The sequence below is a fragment of the Siphateles boraxobius genome, unplaced genomic scaffold, assembly GCF_051911475.1.
Source record: "Siphateles boraxobius isolate OS27281-9 unplaced genomic scaffold, OSU_SipBor_1 30, whole genome shotgun sequence".
NCBI lineage: Eukaryota > Metazoa > Chordata > Actinopteri > Cypriniformes > Leuciscidae > Siphateles > Siphateles boraxobius.
This window is the reverse complement of record NW_027508920.1, coordinates 1,768,551-1,775,000: the sequence shown is the minus strand read 5'-3', so window position 1 is coordinate 1,775,000 and position 6,450 is coordinate 1,768,551. Positions and strand designations below refer to the sequence as shown.

The 6,450-nt window shown below is 37.2% G+C and overlaps 1 protein-coding gene across 2 annotated transcripts in view; it reads right to left on the bottom strand.

The window, feature by feature from the left end:
* Positions 1-6,450, bottom strand: part of dhx36 (DEAH (Asp-Glu-Ala-His) box polypeptide 36) — a 146,415-nt gene that overhangs the window by 56,581 nt on the left and 83,384 nt on the right. The gene's annotated exons all lie outside the window — the stretch shown is intronic.

Sequence of the window (6,450 nt, the reverse complement as noted above, 5' to 3'; positions counted from 1 at the left end):
AATATCAGTGTGGCGTTTTCGAGATGCCGAGAGCTTTATTTTATTAGACAGGTGAACAAATGTTCATAAAACTAATCAATGTTATATAGTTCAACATGATGAAATGTTGGAATATGATCTGTATGTTATTCTAATGTTGATCTAGCTTACTGCTAGTCTCATACACCCAACAAACTAACACATAGAATAACATTATAACTTTCAACACACTCAAATGCAGTTTAGTGTGATAGTGTAGACCAAGTGAAACAGTGCTGCATTACCTCACAAGTTTCATTCGTCTAATAAACTGACCTGTGTGAGTATTAATACAGCACTTGCAGGTAGTTCGGTAAAATGAAATGTCCTTATTCCTTTATATCCACGGGACTCGCGTGTGAAGCTGATATCTGTCTCTTATTAGCAATCGCGCCCTGCTTCATACCACAGTCATGTTAAAAACATCAATGTATTCGCTCATACATACACATTATTAGATCCATTAGCTTGACAAAAAGTTCTATAATTCCGCTGGAATTATGCATCATCAACCTACGCCTTTGTTATTGTAAGAGGTTAGCGACACCTAACGGTGAAAAATATTACATATTGTAGCTTTCTGTTTTACATATTAAATATTGTATTCCTTCCTGTTCACCAGAGTGATGAGATACTTAGTAGACTGTCCTCAGTTAATTGCTGGCTGTCTAAGTGGTGTCCGCAAAATAATATAGAATTCAAAGACAATTGGAAAAGTTTTGGGGCAGACCTGACCTGTTGAAAAGAGATGGTATTCATCCCTCCTGGGATGGTCCTGCTCTTCTCTCTATAATATGGCAAATAGTCTTAGAGCTCAAACATGAATTGGGGCTCAGGTCAGGAAGCTGACAGACTGACTCGCATTCTTAGGTACCCAGTGACACACCTGTGTGAAAGGCTCATTATGCAGGTCATTGTCTTCTCAGGTGTGAATCACGCCCGACGCATATTGCCTTTCCAAACAAAAAGTATCTTACAAAATTTAAATCAATGTATTGTTTTGTGCAAATGATTAGGCAGGGTGATTTTAAGATAATTTTGAAGCAAAAACTCTAGGGGACAACATCCATTAGCCAAAAGTCTTGTGGACACATATTTAGTATGTGTTTTGTGGCCTTATTTCAGGAACTTTAAGTTTTAGTTTTTTCAGTAACCATGCATAAACAATATTCTCTCAAAAATATAAACATGTATACATGTTGCTTAAATATTATGGTAGCCCTGTTTGAGCTAAATAGAGTGTAATGACAACTTTTCCATTAATATGTTTATAAGCAACTGAAAAAAGCACAAATGTCAGGGCATGTCAAAACATCTCAAGGACCCCAAAAACACCTTAGACCCCAGGGGGTTAAATGAGTCCACCCCTCAAGATTACTGTTATAAATATGAGCCTCATCTGAAAGGCAAAGGGGGAGGTATTGCTGTAATTTATAGTAATATATTCAGAATTACTGAGAACTCTAGTTTTAAATATAATTCTTTTGAAGTGTTGGTGCTTAAATGTAACACTATTTAGTGTAAATGATAAATCACGTTTGAGATTTGTGCTGGCCACTGTATACAGGCCACCAGGGTACCATACGGGTAGATTTTCTATCAGAGTTAGTACTGGCTGCAGATAAAGTCCTAATTGTTGGTGATTTTAATATACATGTAGATAACGAAAAAGATGGATTGGGATTGGCATTTAAAAGACATTCTGACACTCTATTGGAGTTAGACAACACGTGTCAGGACCTACTCATTGTCGTAATCATACTCTAGATCTAATATTATCGCATGGAATCAATGTTGAGCAGTGCAATCAACAGCAGTGCGATGACATCTCAGATCATTATCTAGTCTTGTGTAAACCTAATTTAGCCAAGGCTGCAAAGTCGACTCTGTGTTACAAATATGTTAGACCTATCACTTCTGCCACTAAAGACCGTTTTATTAATACTATTCCTGATCAGTTTCATCTCCTCAGCATCCCAGATAGCTTAGAAGAACTCGATATTGCGACAGAAACTTTTGACTCTCTCTTTTCCAGCACTTTAGACACAGTTGCTCCTTTAAGCTTAAAGAAGATTAAAGAAAATAGTCCAACGCCGTGGTAAAACGAGCACACTCAGGCCTTTGAGAGCAGCCAGAAAAATGGAGCGCAACTGGAAGAAAACAAAGAGTTTTTTTTCGCATTTCATAGAAAAAAGAGCACGATTGCATACAGAGAGGCCATAAAAGCTGCTAGATCTGATTATTTTTCAACCGTATTAGAAGAAAATGAACAAAACCCTAGGTATTTATTTGAAACAGTGGCTAAATTAATAAAAAATAAAGCTTCAACCCCAGACGTTTCCAAGCAGCACGGCAGTAATGACTGAACTTCTTTACTTACAAGATTGATAATATCAGGGATAAAATTATAACTATGCAACCGTCTACTCCAGTATCGCATCAGGCAGTGTATTGTAGTCTCACTGAGGAAAAATTTGATTTATTCATCGCTATAGGAGAGGAAGAATTTTCTAAACTCGTTAAATCATCTAAATCGACAACATGTATGTTAAACCCTATACCGACTAAGCTATTGAAAGAGATGCTTCCAGAGGTCATAGATCCTCTTCTTAATATCATTAATTCATCTTTGTCATAAAGATACGTAACACAAACTTTTAAGCTGGCTATGTTAAACCACTTAAAAAACACAACTTGATCCTACAGAATTAGTAAATTATAGACCGATCTCGAATCTACCTTTTCTGTCAAAGATACTAGAAAAGGCAATATCCTCACAACTATGTTCCTTTTTAGAAAGAAATGGTATCTGCGAGGTCTAAGGAAATAAGTAAGTAACATGTCTGGGTTAGACAGGTCAATTTAGCTCAAAAGGAATTTTTAATTAATTTATAGGGAATCACTTAAACGAATCACTTAAATGTTATTAAATGTTATATCAAAGGACCAGTTCAGTTAAGAGTCTGGAGGCTACTTGCTTGTCCTTGTGTTCATTTTGTCGGCGTAAAAGGGTGTTTCCCGGGTTCGTTTACTGGCTGGTGGTCTTGTCCTCGCGCCTGAATAGATGTTTGGGCTGCCAATCACGTGGTGTGTTGGCGAATGGATGGAGAGTCTTTGAAGCTGGAAAGCGGACTTTGCAGTTGAATCATTTAAACGAAACTTTGCAGAAAAACTTAACTTAAAATCGAGACTCTCAACGGAGAAGAAAATAAGCTAAGAAAAAGAAAGGAAAGTGAGACAATAGTTGTTATATGGCTTGAATGAAGCTGTTTAACCCGATAGATGTTCTTCTGATCTTGTTTGGGTTATTTTGTCTGCTGGTCTACATGGTTACTCGTCTGTCCAGTTACCAGTCATGGCTTCTCCATGACTTCTGTAAATCTGCTCTAGCGAACAAATTCACAAACCAAACCTCAACCCAACTTAACAAAATCTCTACAAAAACTCCCTACTGGCTTTTCGGGTCCTAAGATTTTAAACTCAGCTCTTTGTCCAACTTCTTGGATGATTCTGACCAATAAGACACCGTGTTATTTGAGAGGTGGTATTTTCGTCACCTCTCATCGTAAACCATGTGTTATCTGTGATCCCTTTACTTCTCCAGCTCTAGCAGAGTGTAAAAATGGTACAGTTTAGACATGATTCCTATTATAAGAACACAACATATTTTACAAAGATTTCAATCAAGCCATCTTATGAATTAAGAACATATGATTGTACTGATAGGAAACAAGACACACTTTCATTCAAACATCTAATAGTTATAACAATTACATGACTTGTATGTGATCTAAGCATAATAGACGCATACAGAGGTGGTAGATACAATATAGGATTATGTAGTTGAACAATGTTTGATTAGAAGTCCGTCAATAATTGTTTCGGGATGATTTTATGTATTTTTATATGTAAAATCTCAGTCTCTGTGGTTTTAAGAGATTTCCACCCTGGGGTCGTTCAGGGGTCCTTAAGGAGGAGGTCTGTTTTAAATCATTTGTCATGGGTTCAAACAACCTCTGCCGTTATCTTGGTGGGTTCTGAGCCGAGCCATCTCTGAACCAATCATTCTTTTTCAAAACTATCTAACTTTGACCAGTTCTTCCTCTATTTAGGCTCATCTCTTTGAAGCTTGCAGGGCCATAAAGTCGTTTTGTAGACTAGCTAGAGCCGGGATCTTTACGGTTCTGGAATGTTGAGTTTTGTGTGGAATTATGGAACGAATCATCTGGAAGATTCATATGTTTGGTTCGCCCTCAATTTCTACAGAGCAAGTCAGGATTTAGACCGTATATAGTACTGAGACAGCTCTTATCAGTCTCACAAATGATTTGCTCTTATCATCCGATTGTGGTTGTATCTCTCTATTAGTGATTATTGCTATTATTTACTATTGTTGATTTTAAAATATTGCTGATTACTTACAAAGCACTAAATGGTTTAGCTCCCCAGTACTTGAGCGAGCTCTTGATGCATTATAGACCGTCACGTCTATTGCGATTTCAAAATTCTGGCCAGTTGATAATACCTAAAATATCAAAATCGCCTGCTGGCGGTAGGTCCTTTTCCTATTTACCACCAAAACTTTGCTTCTCGGAAAATGTTAGGAAAACTGTTCCAGACACACTCTGCCAGTTCAAATCTAGACTAAAAACACATCTCTTTGACCTAGCATACACAAAACACATTATAGACTTCTATAATTCAATGTTAGGCTGCATAGATTAGGTCAGCCGGAACCGGGGGCACTTTCCATAAATCATGATGTACTTGTTACATCATAAAAAGGATGGCGTCAACTCTCTCTGTGGATGACTAGTCATTTCCTACTACTTAATTCTGAAAAAACAGAGATTCTAATTATTGGACAAAGAACTTCCTCACATACTAACCTAGAATACTGTCTAACACTTAATGGCTGCTCTGTCAAGTCTTCGTCGTTGGTTAGGAACCTGGGTGTACTCTTTGATACCAATTTGTCGTTTGAAAGTCACGTGTCTAGTATCTGTATTTTGTAAAAAAACGAATTTTTCCATCTTAAAATTATATCTAAATTGTGTTTGGTTGGAGGTTAATGTTTGTTAGCATGTTTGTAAGTATTGTATGCATGCTCGGTTAGGGTATGGGCATCATTCTCAACAAACTCATCCCCATACGTGCGTGATGACTCCAATCTTCAACCAGATGAACTGCATAATATAATGTTCCGATCCAATCTGATTTCTGACCTGTAATGGTGCCTGAATCATAATCATACACTGCTCATTTGTTGGCCAGAGGAGAACGTAATATTAATTCGTCTCTGGTCATAATGTAGACTAGAGCATATTAACCGTTTTGCCGTGCTAATCACGCAGTAAAAATGCCCCTCCCCGCGGCCAAAACCAGGCGTCTGTGGATGAGAATCAAAAACAAGGACTGGTGGGACGTTGTCCTGCTTCACTTCACATACGCGCGAGTAAAATGAGAATTTTAGAATGACGGGAGACTTATTAATATGACATTTAATTCAACAGGAAAAACAGTTCGTTCCGCGCGTTATACTCATTATGTTTATTTAACGTCCTTGCACATGTGCAGTCCTTTCAGTTTCGGTTTCCAATCAAGTGTTTACATGTTCTCTCGATCGGATTACATAAGGGATAAACCACCCCTTTCAATCCGATCGATATGTCATTCGGATCGAGCTCAATCGGATCGATTAAGGTGTTTGCATGAGGGTTTTTTAGTCCGATCGAGCCGTCAATCCGATTATAAGTGTCCATGTGTCAACCATGGTGTCAACTCAACGTGGTCCGGAGAGGGTGTGTGAAACAGGTAAAGAAATGAATGAACCATAGCAAGACTCATGTTTATGTTCTACTGTTCTATGGTTATTATGTTTTATAATTTATTTTATGTACATTTTGTTCAAAATGTTTTCAATACCCTTTTGCACATTTTATTTATGTTCAGTAGCTCTTTCTAGCTCAGGCAAATCCACAATTAAATTATTTTTTATAAGGTCTTCTGTTGACTGCTGTATATAAAACCCCTTCAAGAGACAACAAGCGTTGTTGTTACCTCAGGGGAGGAGGGGAGTCAGCAAAAAAAATTATAATAATAATAATAATAGAGTACCGGCACCTCTTTTGGGCCACTTAAAGCACTGAGCACAAGTCATATGGATAAAATTTTTATGGTTTTCATTTTTTTTTTTTAAGTTTTGGTCACTATGAACTGTCAAAAACTCCTGCGTCGATTATAATTGCCGCTTTCTACAAAAGAAAGTTCTACAGAATGAAGAAATATGTGGATAAATTCATTTAAGTTTTATAAAAATTCACTGTGGAATAGAAGCTAAAATCCAAAAAGACTGTGATACAAAAAAAAATAACAAAATCAATTTTATCCCACAGCATTCCGGTGATACAAGCATACACTGCATATCCTCCT